Source organism: Ceratotherium simum, chromosome 9 (assembly GCF_057802395.1).
Source record: "Ceratotherium simum simum isolate JZ-2026a chromosome 9, ASM5780239v1, whole genome shotgun sequence".
In the NCBI taxonomy this organism is placed as follows: Eukaryota; Metazoa; Chordata; class Mammalia; order Perissodactyla; family Rhinocerotidae; genus Ceratotherium; species Ceratotherium simum.
In genome coordinates, this window is record NC_141908.1 from 63,281,991 (window position 1) to 63,305,447 (window position 23,457).

Sequence of the window (23,457 nt, forward strand, 5' to 3'; positions counted from 1 at the left end):
TGAAGAACACAGTGACAGTTCATTGGGGGAAGGTCTTGCTATAATTTATTTGTATAATTCCCATTTTTTGCAACCATTTTAATTAAAAAAAGGTTGATGGAATAATTAAAATATATTAAAATATTTTTTCTCTAAATCTAATCAAATTTGGAACCCACTCTATATTTCAGGTTGTAACAGAAAAATATGAAAAAGCTAACAATGAAAGAAAATCAATGTCTGACCTATTCTATTGAATTTTAAAGATGTATTTGAAAGCTATAATGCATGGGATACTTCATTTAATTGCAAGATAATCTATGAGCATTTAAAGTACATTTTCTCAAGTAAAAGAATGTAATATCACAAATGATTAATTTTTGCAATAACGTCAATTATATTATACCTTTGGTTTATTTCATTCCATTCTCTTTCTTTTAAAGAATAAATTTAATATGACTATTTCTTATTCTGATGTTCCTGAGTCCTAGACACACTATCCCTTACTTATTCACACATTTGCTTGCTCGTCAAGATTTTCATTACGGTTGAAGAGGAAAAAGACAAGTCAACTTAAATGAGTGGGACTACAGTAAGCACATTTGAAAGAATATTATAATCACTTGCATAAGTTAAAGATCAGTGATTTTCTTAGAGCAGGAAAGCAGGAAAAAAATTTGGAAAATCAAGCATTTGTCAGTAGCAACCAAATCTGAAAAAAATAAAGAAAAAGCAAAACCTGTTGGAAATGATTTTCTCTTTTGGGAATGCTCAGTGTTTAGATTGTCACTGAACCACCCTTTTAGAAACACTGTTTTAAATAGTGAAAATACCCTTGCTTTAATGTGCATTGTAATTAAATGGTGGAATGAAAGCATGAACATTTTTATTTTACCAAATTATTTTATTTATTTAATATAGATATATTTTGATTGCCTTGAATATATTCTTGCATTGTTTCTTCCATTCATTTGTTCGTCAAATAGCTATTGAGTGTCTACAATGTTGAAGTCACTGTGTAAAGTATCAGGGATACGATGCAGGATAACATCTTATAAGAACATGTTATAATATATTATACAGATAACATATTTTAGTTATCCAATGTTTATAATAAAGCACTCCAAAACTCAGTGTCCTTAAAAAACAACAATTTTATTATCTTTCACAGTTATGTGGGCTATCTGGACACAGCTGGATAATTCTTCTGTTTTATGCAATGTCTGTTGGAGGTGCAGCCATTCGCTTCTGGGCTTAAGTGAGCTGGTGTATTAGTCAGCTCGGGCTGCCACAACAAAATAACATAGACTGGGTGGCTTAAATAACTGAAATCCATTTTCTCACAGTTCTTGAGACTGGAAGTCTGAAATCAGGGTGCCAGCACGGTCAGGATCTGGTAAGAACTCTCCCCGTTTGCAGACAGCCATCCTCTTGCTGTGTCCTCATATGACAGAGAAAGAGAGAGAGACAGAGATATTTCTCTTCCTCTTCTTATAAGGCCACAGTCCTATCAGATTAGGGCCCCATCCTTCTGACTTCATTTAACCTTAATTATCACCTAAAGACCCTATCTTCAGACAGAGTCACATTAGGGGTTAAGCTTTCAACATATGAATTTGTGGGGGGAAGGGAGGGGAGACACACTTCAGTCCATAGCAGCTGGTATGTCTAAGATGGCTTATTTACATGTCTGACACATTACTGGGGACAGCTGGAAGTCTGATCATCTGGCATGCTGGGATGACTGAGCTTATCTGTCTCTTTGTATAATCTTAGAGCTTCTATCTCCACACCAGCATTTCCACGTGATCTCTCCAGCAGGGTAGAAAGTCCCTTACATGGTAGGTCAGAGCTCCCAAAGTGGAAAATAAGCAACTATTAGGTCTCCTTAAGGTTTAGGATTGCAACTGGCACAGCATCGCTTTCACTTCATTTTATTGTTTAGATTGACTTATAGGGCTAGTCTAGGTCAATGTAGGAGAGAAATATACAAAGTCATGAGGCAGCAAGTTTACTGAAGCCATAAAAATCGTATTTTATATGTATAATATATTTTTATATACAAGATATATTTTTAAACATATTGTATATAGTTTAATTATGGGCTGTTTTTAATTATATGAAATAAAAATGGTACTGTGATGAATAATATAAGAGTCCCACTGTGGATAGTTGGATAAGAACAACTCTTGGAAGAATAGTGTTTAAACTGAGACAAAAGGATAAAAAGGAACTAGTCATATCAAGAACCAGCACAAGATTGTTCCAGACAGAGGAATAAGCGCAGGTTCCTGTGGTAAAGAAATAACTATTTTGGGGACACTCTATAAGGCCCTGAACATCCAGTAGAAGAGAAAGGCTAGCTTCTGACCTATTGGAGTTGAAATCTAGTGGTTGTGACAGACATTAAACAATTTATTATACAATTAGCGTCTTAATTACCTTTATGAGCTCATATTTAGAGCTCTTAAAGCTCATATTTAGTAGTCTCTGACTCAGTCTGAAGAATGTAATCAACAAGTGATGGGGTATATCAGCTGCAAGTTCAAAAGCCTAAGAGCTCTGGATGAAAGATTGTGAATTCCAAAGATTTTAGGCAATTCATTTGGCAGCAAAATTTTATCTGAAATGATGTGAAGCTATTTACAGGCTTTATTTATCTCACTTAATGTGAATATTTACACATATTACTGGCAAAAATTACCATTTTGAATATGTATGTTGACTCAGACTCTGCTGAGAGTGTCACAAAGTAAAATCTAAAAACCCGTAAATTCAAAAGAAACACACATAACCTTAAAACATGTTAATCTTAAAAGGTTTTCAGATAATGAGATATAAACTTATATTTGCTGGTTTTCCTGAAACAGTCACTTAATGATATGCCAGGGCTGAACCAGGAGGAAAAGTGTTGCACATAAAAAACAATGAAAGAATGGTCAAAACAATCATGAAAATGAATAATAACATCGAAGGACTCACATTTCTCTATTTCAAAATCACTACAAAGATGCAATCATCAAGACAATGTGGCACTGGCATAGGGTAGAAATGTAGATCAGTGGAAAAGAATTGAGAGTCCAGAAATATAACATTAAGTTTATAGTCAACTGCTTCTTGACAAGGATTCCCAGACAATTTAATGAGGGGACAAATAGCCTTTCAACAAATGATGTTGAACAACTGGATATCAATATGCAAAGAAATGAAATTGATTCTTCCTTCACACCATATATGAAGATTAACCCACAACAGTTCATAAAGCTAAATATAAGAGCTAAAGCTATAAATGTATTAGAAGGAAACATAGGAGTAAACATCCATGACATCGATTAGCCAAGTGTTTGTAGATATAACACCAAAAGCAAAAACAACAAAAAAGAAAAAAGATTATTTGAACTCCATCAAATTGAAAACTTTTGTACTTCAAAAGGCACCATCAAGAAAGTGAAAACATAATCTAAAAAATGAGAGAGACTATTTGCCAAACATATCTGATAAGAGACTTGTATCTAGAATACATAAAGAACTTACAATTCAATAATAAAAATGTAAATGCAAGCCCAATTTTTTTTAAAAATGGGCAAGGTAAGTAGACATTTCACCACAGGAGATATATGAATGGCCAATAAGCACATGAAAAGATGATCAACATCATTATCCATTAAGGGAATGCAAATCAAAACCACAATTAGATAATAATTCACACCACTAGAATGGCCATAATCAAAGAAACTAAAATAACAAGATTTGACAAGGATGTGGAGAGACTGGAAAACCTATTAATTGCTGGTAGGAATGTAAAATGGTGCAGCCACTTTGGGAAACAGTTTGGCAGTTCTGCAAAAAGTTGAACATAAAATTATCATATGATCTAAAAATTTCACTTGTATGTATATATAAGCAAAAGAATTGAAAACAGGTACTCAAACTAGTACATGTACATGCAGGTTCATAGCAGTACTATTCACAGTAGCCAAAAGGAGGAAACAACTCAAATGCCAATCAACAGATGAATGAATAAATTGTCATATATGCATACGATGGAATATTATTCAGCCATAAAAAGAAATTAAGTACTGATACACGCTACAACATGAATAACTTTGAAAACATTATGCTAAGTGAAAGAAGCCACACAACAAAAGATTACATATTGTGTGATTCCATTTCTATGAAAGGTCCAGAATAGAAACTCTATTGAGACAAAAAGTAGATTAGTGGTTGACAGAGGATTGGGGAGATGAGAATTGGGAGTGACTGCTAATAAATATGGATATCTTTTGGAGGAGACGAAATGTTCTAAAATTAGATACTGGTATGCTTGTATAATCCCATAAAAATACTAAGCTGTACATTCAAAAGGGTGAATTTTATAGTATATTAATTATATATCAATAAAGCTTTTTAAAAAGAAAAAAGCAATGCAAGGAATGAAATTTAAAACTATATATGTTGTGGGGGCCGGCCCCGTGACTTAGCGGTTAAGTGCACGCGCTCTGCTACTGGCGGCCCGGGTTTGGATCCGGGTGCGCACTGACGCACCACTTGTCCGGCCATGCTGAGGCGGCATCTCACATACAGCAACTAGAAGGTTGTGCAACTATGACATACAACTATCTACGGAGAAAAGGGGAAAAAAAAAGGAGGAAGATTGACAATAGATGTTAGCTCAGGGCCGGTCTTCCTCAGCAAAAAGAGGAGGATTGGCATGGATGTTAGCTCAGGGCTGATCTCCCTCACACACACACACACAGAAAACTATATATGTTGTTAATTCCAAATAAATAAATAAATGTTATGTGTAAAAAATTTTATCAATGACTAAATGGGGGAAGTTGCAAGGTATGTGTGGAGGGTTTTTCTTCAAGGACGCTCACCAGGTGAGGACTTGCGAAAGATCTTCTCCCAGTCCTGGCAGACGGAATGGAAGAACAACCACTGTGAATTATACCCAGATCCTTCTCCATAAAAAAGCTTTTATGCTTTCATAAAAGCATAAAAGCTTTATTCTCCAGGGGAATGGACTTCACCAGAGCACAATTCTGAAACTTTATCCCGGCTGGTGGAAAGGAGTTTCTGCCCTCTCTAGGCACTTCAATGTTTTTTCTGACATAAGGGGGTTGGAGGAAACATTGTCAATAGGGAACAAGACTTCAAAAAGATAGACTAAGAACAGTGTAGCTAGTGAAATGATTAGTGGACAGGAGCAAACAAGCTACCCCACTGGTGACGAGCATTGCCGTGGGATGCAGGTCCATAGAAAGGGACTTAACCATAAGATTATAGAAGGATCCCCCCTCACACATATTCTGCCATCACATCAACAAGGCTCCAACCTAATAACAGGGGATTACTGCTGCGAGACATCGACTCTCTCTGAGAAGCAGTATATTAGAAAGCCCCCAAGCCAAGAGAGAGAGAACAACAAGGCAACTAGAGGAATAATACCTATAGCGACAAAAAACATTACAAACAACCCATGCCCCAGCCATATTAACATAAATTCTCACACTGAAGGCCTGTTTGCCTCCGTTTCTATTACCTAATACAAGACGTCCAACTTTCAACCAAACATTACAAGTTTTCCAAAAGGCAAAAAGAAACACAGTCTGAAGAGACAAAGCGATCATCAGAACTAGACTCAGATATGACACAGTTGTTGGAATTATCATACAGGGAACTCAAAGTAACTATGATTAGATGTTAAAGCCTTTAAAGGAAAAAGTAGACAACACAGAGATGGTCAATGTAAGCACAGAGGTGGAGACTTTAAGAAAGAATTAATTGATCTAAAAGATAACCATTTGTTTAAAGAAATAACAATAACAATGCATTGGGTTACTGTATAGCATGTGGATAAGTGAAATGAATGAAAAAATGTCATGGGGGGAGGGAGAAATTTGGAACATTCTATTTGAAAATATCTGCACTATATGTGAAGTGGCGTAGTGATATTTGAAGGTTAATAAAATATATATATGGTAAACTCTTGGACAACCACTGGAAAAAACCTTAAAAAGAAGTATAAATGAAATATATGCTAAGAGAAGAAATAAAATGGAAACATACAAAATGTTCAGTTAAAACTAGAAAAAGCCAAAAAATGGGGAAAGAAAGAACAAATGCAATAAACAGAAAATAGTAACAGATTTTATTCCAACTATATCGATAATCACTTTAAACGTGAACTGAGTAAACAAATCAACTAAAAGACAAAGTCTGTCAGAGTAGATCAAAAATCAAGACCCAACTATATGTGTCCACAAGAAACTCAGTTTAAATTATAAAGACTCAACATAGGTTAAAATGAAAAGGATGGGAAAAGACAAAACATGCTAACACTAATCAAAATAAGGCTGGAGTGACTATGTTGATTTAGACAAAGCTGAACAAGGATAATTATCAGGGAGAAAGAGGCTATTAAATAATCACAAAGGAGCCAATTCTCCAACAAGACATAACAATTCTGTGTATGCACCTAACAACGGATGTCAAAACACATGAGGCAAAAACTGATAGAACGGAAAGAAAAAGCACACAAATCTGTTAGTTGGAGACTTCAACGCCCTGGCCAGTTCTTCTCAAAACTGTCCAACTCATCAAAAACAAGGAAAGTCTGAGAAACCGTCACAATCAAAAATTGCCTAAGTAAATATGACTACTAAAATGTGGTGTACTGGACAGGATCCTGGAACAGAAAAAAGATATTAGATAAAAACTAAAAAAACTGAAATAGAGTGTGGGCTTTAATCAATAACAATTTAGCAACACTGGTTCATTATTCGAGACAAATGTACCACACTAATGTAAGATGTTAACGGGGGGGAAAGCGCATGTGAGAACTCTGTACAGTTGTCACAAATTTTCTGTGAAGCAAAAGTATCCTAAAATTTTAAAAGTTTATTACAAAATAAACAGGCTGGAAATGAAAATTTAGACTTACCTAACTTTGAAAATGAAAAAGAAGGAGATCAGAGTTAGAGTTCAAATATTCTTACATTATTCAGAAGGAAATAGAGACGGTAATTAAATGTACTCTTTGCTAAATTAAGTATGCTGCATCAATCAATCTTCATACTAACCTGTTTTTCTACAAATCAGGGAGGAGATATATTGCTCAAGAAAGCAACTTCAGCAGTATATTTTGAACCCACTTGTTCCCTATTTCTCCCAGGTATCCCTGGTGATCTGAGAGCACTGCCCTTTGTTGCCAACCTCAGTTCTCTGTTTTCGTAGGAAGATATCATTCCCAATGTTGCTTCCAGTAATAAAGGAGCTGTGGTGAATATCAGGAATGAAGTGCCTAGAAGCTACTATTGCAATACCAAAGCTCTCAATCTATTGGTTTTCCCTACACCCCTCCAGCTCCAGTAACTAATACCCTGTGACACAAAACACACTTCGAGTGCTTCTACCTTCTATGGCAGTCCCCTCTCATTCCATGTTTGTATAACTTTGCTTCTTCAATCATATCTCATCTCCTTTCCATTGTTCATAGATTCCACACAATTTCTGTTCCATCAAGAACCATGCTTATTATATTCAAGTGCTATTCTCTCTCTCTTCCCCCATCCCCCAGCTATCTATCTACCTAGATACTTATCTTCTATCCATCTATTATATTGTTGACAATTTTCCTAGGATTTTTAGCATTTGTTGTGGGAAGGAACGACTGGGAGGGGGGTTGCGTTTGCATGCATCATTTTGAAACTACAATCCTTTCCACACAATTATCCATATTTGAGTCATTCTCTGAGTAGCATCTCTTTAGCTTCTGCCCAATGGGCCATTTAGCTTAAATCAATATTTTTATAAGAAGCTTTTGCAGCTCAAGTCGCATGAGCTTTAAAAGACAGGAAAGCTGGATTGGCAATTGGGTAACATTACATAGTAATGAACATTACTAGTGCTCACTAAGTGACCCTGATCACATCACAATTTTTCTTCAGAGCTTTTGATCTTTTAACAGTAAATGACTCTAATAATGGATTGGAGTTGGTCATAAGCACAAAAAAATCCTTATTAAACTATTTACAAAATATCTAGAAAACAGAGATGATATACTAAGGATATATCAAAGCAAAATGTAATATTTAGAAAAGTTTTTAAATTACATTTATTTTTATATATCAGTAATGGTAAAAAGTATATATGTGCACTTAATATACCAGCAATCAAAAATTTGAGTTAAAATTTTAAAAATTCTCTCTCTAGAAAATATATTTTAAAATTAATGTTTATTTTATTCAACAAATTACACTATGACACTATGATAAAATGTAGTATTGAAATTTTATGTCACTAAGTATAACTTTCCAAATACTGTCTCTTTTAAATTAAGGAATTAGGTAAGTAAATTACCCTTCTCTGGTAAATATCTATACTCTCTAGCACTATTGAAATGCTGTGGAATAGTCACTAGGATGATATATTTCAAACTAGACACATTTTTTTCCTTTTATTTTTATTCAACAAGTGAATTCATGTGGATTATTCTTTATGAGATTGCATTAGTAGCTGAGAATGCAAATGTTTATTCATCAAAGCATCTGCTTGTTAGGCAATCTCTTAGTTTTTTCTTCTATATATATCAGGAGAAGCTCACCATATATGAAAGAGTGTATATGATACCATAATAAAATGTTGATACAACTATTTCTTACTTGCCGTAATACTTCCTTCCTTAAAATAATCCACAGCCTTTATATGTGCCTATTTTTAATAAGATTCTGATCCAAATTAATTCAAAGTGCCCAGTTACTGTATTATTAATCTCCAAGAGGTATAAATTTCTCAACGATTAGAAATGGATAAAAATAATATTAATTTTTAATATTCACCCTTCTTCAGTTTGAATATTACTGTCATTTCAGTTTTCAGACTTGAAGACTTGCCAAAATAAATGATTAAATAAAAATATAAATATTTAATATTATATTACAGTGCATAAAAATATGTAAGACTGTAAAAATTCACACAAGATCATATATCTTTTTTATCTAAAATTACTCAGTATTAATAAGCAAATTGCTTGAATCAATGAGACCTTTTGACCTTATGGTCAAAAACAAAATTTGACTACTAGATTAAGTTTGGGAGCTATGTTTCTATGTAAGGCTATAGACAATCCTAACAACAAACCGCAATACACAGTAAAGTCATTGATTATATATTCACATCTATATCAATAGCAGTCCATTTTCAGAATAAGGTGTGGCAATATGTCAGTGATGATAGGAAGTGTTGGATATCAACACAAATGCATCATCACCTCCCCAACAAAACAAACTCTAGCACAATGTCCTCTAAATATTGAGTTGGTAAACTTACATCTCCACATTTTAGACTTTCATCCTAACTTTTCTATTCTTACCATCCTAATTCAAAAGATAAGTGTCTCTTACCTTGACCAACAGAATTTATTTCCTATAGTGCAACCTCTTATTTCTATAATGTTTCTTTAAACTTTCTCTGAAAAGTCAGTATTTGAAAAACAGATATTATGATCAAAAATTCTTTTGAATTATGTTAGATTCTTCATCAGAAGCTTCTAATGGTGGCTCATTACTGAAAGCAGTGGCTTGCCAATTTGGTTGCACTTTAAAATCATCTGGGGAACTTAAAAACAAACAAACAAACAATAATGCCTTAGCCCAATCTCAGAAATTTTGGTTTATTTGGCCTGAGGTAGAGCCCATGTAGAGTATTTTCTAAAATCTCCCTCGTGTGATGCTAATGAGGGGACAGGGCTGAGAATGACTGGATTAGAGGTTGAAGTCCAAAATCCTTAAAAATATAAGGTTCTCCCTAACCTTTGTCACAGTTTAATTGCATATTGTTTGCTGTCTACACTCTTAATCACCACAGGCTACTCATGATCCCCAGGTCCATCCATATGTTTTCTTTGAACTAATTGTTCTCTTCAAGTTCTTCACTAACAACCCTTATCCTTCTAATCCTTAAAGGACCAGTTTAAGACTCATCATGATAAAACACGATTTAACTGCTTTTATTTGCTTCTTTAAAAATCATTTATTATTAATTTTATCTAGCTCTGTGTTTATATATTTCCCAATTGATTGCAAACCCTACTGTGACTAGCAAAACAGCTTGAGTTGTTCAGTAAGGTTCTGTCAGCACTTCATTTTATTTTACGATATTGATTGGTTAGCACAAACCTACCAGTATTACAGAAATCAGATTAGGCCTAGGTTTTCCTAATTTCTGTCACACACTTATATTGCCTTCTCAATATATGCATTATGTAAGCAACAAGTATAGTATGATTTATTTAATATTTGATTTATATTGACTCATGTTTTTACTTAAATATATTTATTTTAAAAGAAACTGTAATTTTGCTATAAACATTAAACTAATATTTCTGGCTATAAAAATAAGCCCAACGGGAAATGTTATTCAATTAGATCTGACCTGATATCATAGTTTTTATCTTTTTAAAAGGAAGATAACAAATTTTATAAAGTTGCTTTTGAACCTGATCATTTCTCCTTGACTTAAATAACAAAAAACAAGAGCCAGTAAAAGGAAGTCATTCTTCATAACTCTTTAAAATGTGATTTATATTTAATGTTATTTAATGTTCTTTCAATGCGCTATCTAAAATCATTTGATGTTTCAAAAGGGCTCTTACATGTTTTTAAATTTTGACTTAAAAAATGTTCAGCTGACAGTAACTCAATCACACATACAATATAAATTTTTAGTGTGGAATCATTCCAGACTTGACTATATTTTGAATATCTATGTTTATATAGAACAACTGCCTTTTAAAAAAGGAAACCTCAAGACTCCCTTTAGTAGTACTGGATTATATTTTTCACCTATTTATATTCCATCAAATCTGTGACTCATGCTTCCAGAGAGGGAAAAAAAAAGGAGTAAAATTTTAGAAATGTGTTAGACTGAAATATATTTTATATTTGTTAAAGTGTTCTCTGGGCATCTAGAAATTTGAAGAAAAGCTTTTTCAAGTATCCATTTCTCTACAATTGTAGAGTAATAGCATTTTATAGGGTCTATGTATAAAATCAACCTAGTTTTCAAATAACCAACATACAAAGTGATACATTAACTTCAGCTTGGGAAGTTAATTGAAAGCAGTGAGACAGTCCTAAAATTTCCAAATTTGTAATGAAAAAGAAGTTGAAAAAGGTTATGTGTGAAAACAGCCTACAAGATAATTTAAAACACATTATAACACGTTAAAAGGAAGGATTGCCAATGCAATAGCTACGATCTTTCAGATATAAATATTTTTGTTCTTTTTTTGACATTTATTTTCATCAGTGGACTAATTTTGAAAAAGCTTCTTTCTTGGTCTCCTGCCTTGGTATAAGTATTTTCTGTTGTCTTCTTAGGAAAATGTGTCACATAACCTAGGCATCGAGATGCATTTTAATAGCCCAAGCTACCTGAAACTTTCCACAAATAGAGAAAACCTCTTAAATTATTATTGTCTGCTTCAAGAAATTAGAAATTAAAAACATAAGAATTCCTCTCTGGGTGCAAAACTATAAAATCAACACTTAATGGATCAAAACAATGTTTTGCAAGACTTTAAAAGAAATGTAAAGAATCTTTGGCTGTGTGACTTGAATGCAAGTTATTTGAAGTCATTATTATGTGTAAACAAAGAACTTGATGCCAAAATGAGATGTTTGACTGTAATGGACAAAAAAATATATATTATAAAAGGACTCTAAGAACCATATGTTGGTGTTATTTTCTAGCCTTCTGTAGGGTCATACTTGCCAGGCAATAGGCTATGTGCCCTATAGCAACCAGGTGCTCTTCTGGCTCCTTTCTGGGCAGGATGCCAACCATCTAGCATTGTAACTGTTTCTCTCAAAGAACATCAATTTATGAGGGAACACAGAGCCCTTCTACTACGTGAGCTGTTGATCCTTGAAATGCCGGCCATGAAGGACAATCTCTCTTGGCAAGCATGTACCCTTTGTTCCCCTGCATACATAAGCACCCGCCTCCCTACTCACAGTAGTGGGTGCAGGTGCACAACTCTGTCCAGCCGGCTGCCACTGGACATTCTCTGTAAGTAAGACCCAATAAACCCTTATGTCTTGAATGCTGTCTCTGGGTCTTTTCTTTGGTCTCTCCTCTCCGCAACCTATCCTGCACTGCTCATGCAACTGGACATGCAGCCAGATACTTTCACTGAATAGTGGAAAGGGCTCCACTCAAGAACAGTATTAGCTGAGTGAGGCAAGCATAGGCCTAATATAGAGATAACCGTTACAGACTACTTTAGCTTCTTGGATTTAGCTATTAAGATCATTCATTCAATCAAACTCTCTGATTTTCCCCCACCTTCATAGACTAAACTGTAATTAAATCATAGGTCTTAATTTGTAGGTTATTATATGTTACCTACAGGAAAGTAGTGTATGAGTTGTTATTTTATATCTTGACATAGACTTGCAATTTTAAGGCAATGAGTATTGAAGTGGCTTCAAATTCAGCATAATATATTTTTACTAATTGCTATTATTTATCAGGTTAAATATAATAGTCAAAGGCTTACCCAAGACCACACTATACTCTCTCTGTATCTAGGACCCTTGAATATGGCAATATTCTAAAGGCTCTCTGAGTCAATACTAATGTTAATAGTGGGAAAATGTCTTAACGAATACTGCTGAGGGTGAAAATAAAACAAGAAATTAAATGATGAAAATTCAGGAAGCGAAAACAAATTCTGCAGGGGACTACTCATGGCAATGATATCACAAGGTCAGATGACTGAAAGGACAAGACTGCACAGGGCATACTCAGGCAAGGCTTTAGTAAAGGTAAAGGATATGGAATAACAGGAGCAAGAAAGAACGAGCAAGAGCAGAGAAGTCCAAACATTTGCAAACACAGTCCCCCAGAGTCCTTTTTCTTCCTACAGGTTATACTTTGTTTTGGGGCTATGAACTACTAAGGTATGTATAATATTTCTCAGTTCCCAGGGGGCCCACACAGGAGTTTACTGAGGAGTCTTTCATACTCCACTTGTCATTTGGCTAAAGACAAGCTTTGGATCTGTTACATCAGGAGCAAACTATCAATGTCTGCTTCCCTAAACCGTGGAGGCAAGTTAGTACCATGTGATCCCAAGAGAGTTTTGAATTTTAAACAGCACGTTATAAATCATTAGTTAGCACGATTCATTCTTTTCTTGGTCAGTGGTCAGCACCAGACTTCTAGGCTTCCCCAGAAATAATCATGAAGCTGCCCCAGTCCAGCTATAAGACAAATCTCCTCTCGCAAATTCATTAAAGACTGAATAATACAAACCTGGAAGAATAACCTAAACTTCAGCCTCAGTGTGCAAATTATTTTGAAGGCCCTATGGCCCTGTTGTAAGAGGTTCGGTGGATTCAATCGGAGACGTAAAAAGGAACTTTCCAACCCAAATGAATGGACTGAATGCACACTTTGTTATATAGGGAAGGGTAAAGGCGAAAGTTAGCAAATAGATATGGGAAATACATGAAGTAGCTATACTCAAAGAAACATCAGACCGGGTACTTATCTCATCCAAATAAGTCAATAAAAAGAGGAAACAACATCAGATCAATCGAAAAAGAGAAACATCAGATGGGGTACATATAACATCCAATCCCTTACACCGGCGAGAGTCCCTTTAAGGCAGGAGTGCCGATCGAGAGGGGTCTTGGGTAAGGCGTCCCCCCCACAGGCGAGACTCTGATCAGGCCTGTTTCCAGCAGCTTATATAGCATAAGTGATTTCCACAGTAAGCATTTGGTGTTCTCATGCACAAATGGTTATCAGTCGTGTACGTGCATAGAGCTCCTTGGTTATCGTCCTAGCCCAGCACAGATGGCCAGCCCATCCCAGGCTATGACCCCCAAAGAGTCTTGTAATCTTACAAATTGCAACTATCTCTATGGAAGAAGGGCCAGTCCCCGGGAGAAGGGCCAGTTCCCACCACACAGAAAGCCACTTTATATTTCTTTGTGTGTTAGTGGCTGTAGCTTCATGGACCAGCCAAACATGGCTGTACTCATGTCAAGACAAGCCCTTATCATGATCATGTTGAGAGCACCTGCAGAAATCAAAGCTAACCCTTATATTGAGGTATAATACAACATAGCCAAGTAGTATTTATCTCAAAATTCAAAGGAGGTTTAGTATAACTAAATCTATTAACATATTGACTGATAACCACAGTAAATTATTAATAAATAATACCTACAAACTAGTATAAACCACTCCAAAATTCCTCAGACCCATGGTTACAAAACAAAACAGCATGTTTAATACCTTGACTAGGAGTCAATGTTGTGACTGTATTTTAGCAAAACAGCTCAGGCTACTTCCAGGTCTACTGAAATTAACCTTCACAGCACACTGTCCATGAGGTAAAGGGCTTAACAATTAAGTAAAATAAAGGATATTAAAAATAATGACTACAGGGCGGCGTAGGCAGACTCTGAACTCACCTCCTCCCGTGGACACAGCCAATTTACAACTACTCGTGGAAAAATTACCCCTGAGACAGAACTGAAAACTGGATAAGAGGAACTCCTGCAACAACGGACAATCCTAACTGGGGTAGAAGAGGCAGAGACTCCCTTCTGGAGAGGAAAAACGCCACCTTCACAAGCCGCCAGCGTCACGGCCGGCCGCCGGGAGCAGCTCACAGGTACGCAGCCTCCCTGGAGGCGCGGGGCCCTGAGCCGGGGAGCGCCCCCGCTGTGGGCATTTTGTGGACCCAGCACAATCGACACCAGCGGCATAATATCTGACTTTGCCTGCTACTAAAGCATTGGGTAGCACCCCCAGAAAACCAGGTTCACAAAGAAACTAAAACTGGCTCTTAAAGGGCCCGCGCACAAACTCACCCGTTTCAGAAAGCATCCTAAAATCACCAGAAAGAAAGGTGCACAGTGCTTCGGTGACAAGAGACTCACCTAATAGGCCCTGAGTGCATCTCGGTGAGGGGTGAGACCTCTCCAGGGACTGGGACATTGGCGGCGGCCATTGTTGTGGCCTGGTGTGAGCGTGCTAACACAGACGCCATTGGAGTTCTCCCTGAGACCTGCTAGCCCAGGGTCTGCTCCACCCGCTAGAGCACCGATTTAATCCAGCTCAGCCAGGGCAGGCAGCCCACCCTAGAGACTAGCCCCACCCAACAACAAGCCCTCAGGCAACGTGTGGGCCTGCATAGATTGGTGACTGGATTCTCTGCAGCCTGGCAACTGAGCTGACTTGAGCGGGGCAGGGTGTGCACAAGGAGCGGGTGGAGAGTGTGGGGCGGTGGCAGAGTGTGTGGGGCTCCCGCTGTGGAGAAACTGGGTCCACTTGGGGAGGTCGGGGTGCTCACACGGGGCAGGACTGTGTTGACTGTGTGTGTGGACCTGTGGGCGGCAGGGCTTCTCAGCCACAGAAGACTTGTACTTCTCATAGACCCACATAGGAGGTTTGCTCCACCTTCCAAAGCCTGAAACAATTGGGTGCTCCTGTGCCTGAGGCCAGCCCCACCCAGCTGCAATCCTCAGAGAGCTGACAAGAGACCTAATAGGCTAGAGGCTTACAGCAATTGTAAGGCCCTGAGCCTAACAACCTGCCACGGTGGGGGCCTACTCACTTAAAAGAAATACTGCAACACAAATGTGGTATTAGAACTTGCAGCCAACTGTGCTGGGGCTCCCCACAGCTGATAAAGAGACTGAAGGGCCCACAACAACTACAAGCAGCTGAGCATTACAACAGCTGGCCAGGAGCATAACTCAGCCTCCTGGGCGCCTACAGGGAGAGCAAACAGGCCACAGCAGAAGGATACACGTAGCCCACATAGGGGTCACCCCTGGAACATTGAGAACTGAGGGAAGCACACTGGAAGCCTCCTAAGCCATCACTTACATAAGGTCACCTATCCAAGAGCAGGAGACGTAGCTGACCTACCTAATACGTAGACACAAGCACAGGGAAAGAGGCAAAATGAAGAGGCAAAAGAATACATTCCAAGTAAGGGAACAGGACAAAACCCCAGAAAAGGAACTTAGTGAAACAGAAATGAGAAACCTACCCGACAGAGAGTTCAAACTAAGAGTGTTAAGGATGCTCACTGATCTGGGGAGAAGAATAGATGGACTCAGTGAGAATGTCAACAAAGAAATGGAAGATATAAAAAAGAACCAATCAGAAATGAAGAATACAATACTGGAAATGAAAAACTCATTAGAGGGACTCAAAAGCAGAGTAGAGGATACAGAAGAACGGATCTGTGAGCTGGAAGAAAGACTAGAAGAAATTACCCAAGGTGAACAGGTAAAAGAGAAAAGAATTAAAAAGAGTGAGGACAGTCTAAGGGACCTCTGGGACAACATCAAGCGCACTAACATCCGTGTTATAGGTGTCCCGGAAGGAGAAGAGCAAGACAAGGGGGCAGAGAATCTATTTCAAGAAATAATAGATGAAAACTTCCCTAACCTAAGGAAGGAAACAGACATCCAGGTACAGGAGGCACAGAGAGCCCCAAACAAGATAAACCCAAAGAGGCCCACACCAAGACACATCATAATCAAAATGTCCAGAATTAAAGATAAAGAGAGAATGCTAAAAGCCGCAAGAGAATGTCAAGTTACATACAAAGGAAACCCCATAAGGCTATCAGCTGACTTCTCAGCAGAAACCTTACAGGCTAAAAGAGAATGGCATGATATATTTAAAGTGCTAAAAGGAAAAAACTTACAGCCAAGAATACTCTACCCGGCAAGGTTATCCTTCAAAATGGAAGGAGAGATCAAAATTTTCCCAGATAAGCAAAAATTAAAGGAGTTTGTCACCAAGAAACCAGTGTTACAAGAAATGTTAAAGGGACTGATTTAAGGGGAAAAGAGAAGACCACAAATAGGAAAAATTATCTATTTCCACGATTAGAACGTAATGGATACAAATGCACAAAAAAGAGGTTGGATATGATATCAAAAACATAAAAGGAGGGAGGAGGGTAGTTAAAGAGTACAGCTTTCAGACAGAGGTCAAACTAAAGTGACCATCAATTCTGTATAGAAGTAAGGAACAGAGAAGGACTACTAAAACACTGAGGAAAAAAAAAGTTAAAAATGGCAGTAAGTACATACTTATCAATAGCTACTTTAAACGTCAATGGACTAAATGCTCCAATTAAAAGGCATAGGGTGGCTGACTGGATAAAAAAACAAGACCCATATATATGCTGCATACAAGAGACACACTTCAGACCTAAAGACACTCACAAACTCAAAGTGAAGGGATGGAAAAAGATACTCCACACAAATGGCAATGAAAAGAAAGCTGGGGTAGCAGTACTCATATCAGACAAAATAGCCTTTAAAACAAAAACTGTAAAACGAGACAAAGAAGGGCATTACATAATGATCAAGGGAACAATCCAACAAGAGGATATAACACTTGTAAATATCTACGCACCCAATGTAGGTGCACCTAAATATATAAAGCAATTATTAACAGACATAAAAACAGAAATAGACAGTAACACAATAATAGTAGGGGACTTTAACACTCCACTTACACCAACGGATAGATCATCCAAACAGAAGATCAATAAGGAAACATTGGCCTTAAACGACACACTAGAACAGATGGACCTAGTAGATATATACAGAGCATTCCATCCAAAAACCAAAGAATACACGTTCTTTTCAAATGCACATGGAACGTTCTCCAGGATTGATCACATATTAGGCCACAAAACATGTCTCCATAAATTTAAGAAGATTGAAATAATACCAAGCATCTTTTCTGACCACAGAGGTATGAAACTAGAAATCAACTATAGGAAGAAAATCAGAAAAGCCACAAATACGTGGAGATTAAACAAAATGCTACTGAACAACGACTGGGTTAATGAAGAAATCAAAGAAGAAATCAAAAAATACCTGGAGACAAATGAAAATGAAAATACGACATGCCAGAATTTATGGGATACAGCAAAAGCGGTTCTAAGAGGGAAGTTTATAGCAATACAGGCCTATCTCAACAAACAAGAAAAATCTCAAATAAACAATCTAACAATGCACCTAAAGGAACTGGAAAAAGAAGAACAAACAAAGCCCAAAATCAGTAGAAGAAGGGAAATAATAAAAATCAGAGCAGAAATAAATGAAATAGAGACCAAAAACAATAGAAAAATTAATAAAACCAAGAGCTGGTTCTTTGAAAAGATCAACAAAATAGACAAACCTTTAGCTAGACTCACCAAGAAGAAAAGAGAGAAGGCACAAATAAGTAAAATCAGAAATGAAAGAGGAGAGGTTACAACAGACACCTCAGAAATACAAAAGATTATAAGAGAATACTATGAAAAACTATATGCCAACCAATTCGACAATCTGGAAGAAATGGATAAATTCTTAGAATCATACAACCTTCCAAAACTGGATCAAGAAGAAGTAGAGAATTTGAATAGACCAATCACCAGTAAGGAGATCGAAACAGTAATCAAAAACCTCCCCAAAAATAAAAGTCCAGGACCAGACGGCTTCCCTGGTGAATTCTACCAAACATTCAAAGAAGACTTAATACCTATCCTTCTCAAACTCTTCCAAAAAATTGAGGAGGGGGGGAAGCTCCCTAACTCATTCTATGAAGCTGACATTACCCTGATACCAAAACCAGACAAGGACAACACAAAAAAAGAAAATTACAGGCCAATATCACTGATGAACATCGATGCGAAAATCCTCAACAAAATACTAGCAAATCGCATACAACAATACGTTAAAAGATTATACACCATGATCAAGTGGGATTTATTCCAGGGATGCAGGGATGGTTTAACATTCGCAAATCAATCAACGTAATACACCACATTAATAAAATGAAGAACAAAAATCACATGATCATCTCAATAGATGCAGAGAAAGCATTTGACAAGATCCAGCATCCATTTATGATAAAAACTCTGAATAAAATGGGTATAGAAGGAAAGTACCTCAACATAATAAAGACCATATATGAGAAACCCACAGCTAATATCATCCTCAATGGTGAAAAACTGAAAGCTATCCCTCTAAGAACAGGAACCAGACAAGGATGCCCACTGTCACCACTCCTATTTAACATAGTATTGGAAGTCCTAGCCAGAGCAATCAGGCAAGAGAAAGAAATAAAAGGGATCCAAATTGGAAAGGAAGAAGTGAAACTGTCACTATTTGCAGATGACATGATTTTATATATAGAAAACCCTAAAGAATCCACCAGAAAACTTTTAGAAGTAATAAACGAATATGGTAAAGTTGCAGGATACAAAATCAACATACAAAAATCAGTTGCATTTCTGTACACTAACAACGAAGTAGCAGAAAGAGAAATTAAGAATACCATCCCATTTACAATTGCAACAAAGAGAATAAAATACCTAGGAATAAACTTAACCAAAGAGGTGAAAGATCTGTACAATCGAAAACTATAAAACATTTCTGAAAGAAATTGAAGAAGACACAAAGAAATGGAAAGATATTCCGTGCTCTTGGATTGGAAGAATTAACATAGTTAAGATGTCCATACTTCCTAAAGCCATCTATAGATTCAATGCAATCCCTATCAAAGTTCCAACAACATTTTTCACAGAAATAGAACAAAGAATCCTAAAATTTATATGGAACAACAAAAGACCCGAATAGCTAAAGGAATCCTGAGAAAAAGAACAAAGCTGGAGGTATCACACTCCCTGATTTCAAAATATACTACAAAGCTATAGTAACCAAAACAGCATGGTACTGGCACAAAAACAGACACACAGATCAATGGAATAGAATCGAAAGCCCAGAAATAAACCCACACATCTATGGACAGCTAATCTTTGACAAAGGAGCCAAGAACATACAATGGGGAAAAGAAAGTCTCTTCAACAAATGATGTTGGGAAAACTGGATAGCCATATGCAAAAAAATGAAAGTAGACTCTTACCTTACACCATACACAAAAATTAACTCCAAATGGATTAAAGACTTGAATGTAAGACCTGAAACTGTGAAAGTTCTAGAAGAAAACATAGGCAGTACGCTCTTCGACATCAGTCTTAGCAACATCTTTTCAAACACCACATCTGACCGGGCAAGAGAAACAATAGAAAGAATAAACAAATGGGACTACATCAAACTAAAAGCTTCTGCACAGCAAAGGAAACCATCAACAAAACGAAAAGACAACCTAACAATTGGGAGAAGATATTTGCAAACCATACATCTGATAAGGGCTTAATCTCCAAAATATATAAAGAACTCATGCATCTCAACAACAAAAACTACCAACCCAATTAAAAATGGGCAAAAGACCTGAACAGACATTTCTCCAAAGAAGATATACAGATGGCCAACAGACACATGAAAAGATGTTCAAAATCACTAACTATCAGGGAAATGCAAATCAAAACTACAATGAGATATCACCTCACGCCCATCAGAATGGCTATAATTAACAAGACAGGAAACAACATGTGTTGGAGAGGTTGTGGAGAGAAGGGAACTCTCATACACTGCTGGTGGGAGTGCAAACTGGTGCAGCCACTATGGAAAACAGTATGGAGATTCCTCAAAAAATCAACGATAGAACTACCATATGATCCAGCTATTCCACTGTTGGGTATATATCCAAAGAACTTGAAAACACCAATTTGCAAAGGTACATGCACCCCTGTGTTCATTGCAGCCTTATTCACGATAGCCAAGACTTGGAAGCAACCTAAGTGCCCATCAAGGGACGAATGGATAAAGAAGATGTGGTATATATACACAATGGAATACTACTCAGCCATAAGAAACGATGAAATCCAGCCATTTGTGACAACATGGATGGACATTGAGGGCATGATGCAAAGTGAAATAAGTCAGAGGGAGAAGGTCAAATACCGTATGATTTCCTTCATTAAGTAGTAGATAATAACAACAATAAACAAACACATAGGGACAGAGATTGGATTGGTGGTTACCAGAGGGGAAGGGGGGAGGGAGGAGGGTGAAAGGGATAATTGGGTACATGTGTGTGGTGATGGGTTGTAATTAGTATTTTGGTGGTGAACATGATGTAATCTATGCAGAAATAGAAGTACAATGATGTACACCTGAAATTTTTACAATGTTATAAACCAATGTTACTGCAATAAACAAAAAATTTAAAAAAAAAAAATAATAAAATAAAAAAATAAAAAAATGAAAATAATGACTACATGTATCAAACATCTACCATTTCTGAGGCCCTATGCTAAGGGTTTTGCATTAATCTCCCTTTTAATCTCATAGCAACACTGTAACTTCTCTCTACTTTTCTTCCCAACTTTGTGGAAGTATAATTTATATGCAATAAAATTCAATAATTTTAAGTGTGCAGTGTGATGAGTTCTGGAAATTGTATATTCTTGTGTACCATTCACAATTGAAATAGAGAACATTTTCTTCACCCTGGAGAATTCTCTTGCACTCTCCCTGATCCTCAACAGAAACAATGGTTGATTTCCTTTCTGTCATTAAATCTTTACCTTTTCTAGACTTTTATGCAAACACTGTCATAGGGAATGTAATCTTTTATGTCTAGCTTTTTTATTTAATATAATGTTTATGGAATTGATCCATCTTGTTGCAAGTATCAGAAGTTCATTCTGTTTTATTGCTGAGTAGTATTCATTTTGTAGATCTAGTAAAATTTACCTATTCACCAGTTGATGGACATTTGGGTCATTTTCAGCTTCAGGCCATTATGTACAAACTTTTCGGTAAAAGTGTTTGTGTGGACATGTTTTCATTTCTTTGGGGTAAATACTTAAAAGTGGAATTGCTGGGTTGTATGGTAGTTATAAGTTTAACTTTAAAGAAACTGCAAACAAACAGGAAATTGTTTTCAAAGTGAATGTGCCATTTTGAATTCCTACCAGAAAGGTATGAAATTCCCAGCTTCATATCCGCACCAATACTTGGTATTGCCATTCTTTTTATTCTTAGCCATTCTGATGAGTTATGTGTAGTGCTACCCTAGTTATATAAACAGGAACAAATTTCCAAAAGAAGAAATACTAGAAAGAGAATTTATTTATACTATATTTCACATTGACATTATAACACTGAGCCAATTTGCTATTTATTATTCCTACAAATGTTCTGGAATAAAATGTATAAAACTATCTGTGTTAATTAAGACTCAAATTAGTAATGAAAGTGAAGCTTTAACTTAAATCTTGGACTTTGAAACAATGTATAAAAAATAGTAAATTTAATATGTATGAGTTAAAGTTTCCCAGGACCTCCTTTGTGTGTATCTGTGTGTGGTGGTGTGTGTGTGTTTGTGTGTGTGAGAGACAGTATGTGAGAGACAGTGAATACCCACACCATTGCATTTTAGAAATACCATCAGAGATACTATAAAAGTCTGCCAGTAATAGCCAAACAAGAAGAAAATAAATTAAGCTTGAACTACTATTGGCTTGCCAAAAGAAAAGTGATTAAACATGAATAGCAAAGCAGTATTGGGTAATTCCCTATGAATATATTTATTATTTGAGAAATATATTCCAATATAACCAGCTGATAGGACCCAAGAGTTACCTACAAAAAATTGGAAGCGTGCCAAGCAAACTCAATTTAAGAGAATTAACTAGTTTGGAGGTTAGATTGATGTTTTTAAAATTAAATATGGTGATTTGTAAATAGAAAAAAATGAACATTTGTAAAATATTCTACCACATTTCTACACACAAAAAACTTCAGCATACAGTGTGCAAAAAATCTTTTCCACTCTCTCATGCTGTGGCCTCATTTTCAAACGCATTAACTTCACATGAATCTGTAGAGAAAGATATTGTCAATCTCTCATTTTTTTAGTGGGGAGGAGTGCCTACAAAGGAGACCACATGCCCTCTTACTCCACCAGCCAGGTTAATGAGCTACAGGCCAACTCAATTTGTACTAGGTATAAACTTCACTCAATTTCTAAAAACGAAAATTCTTAATATAAATTATATTGAACTTATAATTATTTCTAAATAATTTCAATCTTATGTTATCACTGACTATCACCTCCTTTATTTAATACTTTGCAATCCACAAAATTAATTTAAAATAATTATACATTTGATATTTGGAAAAGCCTTTCTTTAAATCTCACTTTAAGGTCTTAGGAATCACTATTATAAAAAATCACTTAATTAAAAATATTTATTAAGGAATATTTTGCAACAAATCTTAATTACTTTGTGAAATAAAGCCTATACATTTTTAAATTAGAAAGCAAAAACAATTTTATTTAGCAATATACTAAAAACCTGTTTTTTTTGTTTTTGTTTTTGTGAGGAAGATTGGCCCTGAGCTAACATCCACGCCAATCCTCCTCTTTTTGCTGAGGAAAACTGCCTCTGGGATAACATCAGTGCCCATCTTCCTCCACGTTATATATAAAAATTTCATCTTTATTAATCTAGCAATGTGAACT

At 36.3% G+C, this 23,457-nt stretch overlaps 1 long non-coding RNA gene across 1 annotated transcript; it reads right to left on the minus strand.

Moving 5' to 3' along the window:
• Nucleotides 1-1,113: 1,113 nt before the first annotated feature.
• Nucleotides 1,114-15,095, minus strand: LOC147916320 (uncharacterized). The gene is made up of 2 exons (XR_015553113.1): nt 14,943-15,095; nt 1,114-1,420 (listed from the first exon to the last, which is right to left on the minus strand). It is a non-coding gene; the product is annotated as an uncharacterized LOC147916320 (long non-coding RNA).
• Nucleotides 15,096-23,457: the final 8,362 nt, after the last annotated feature.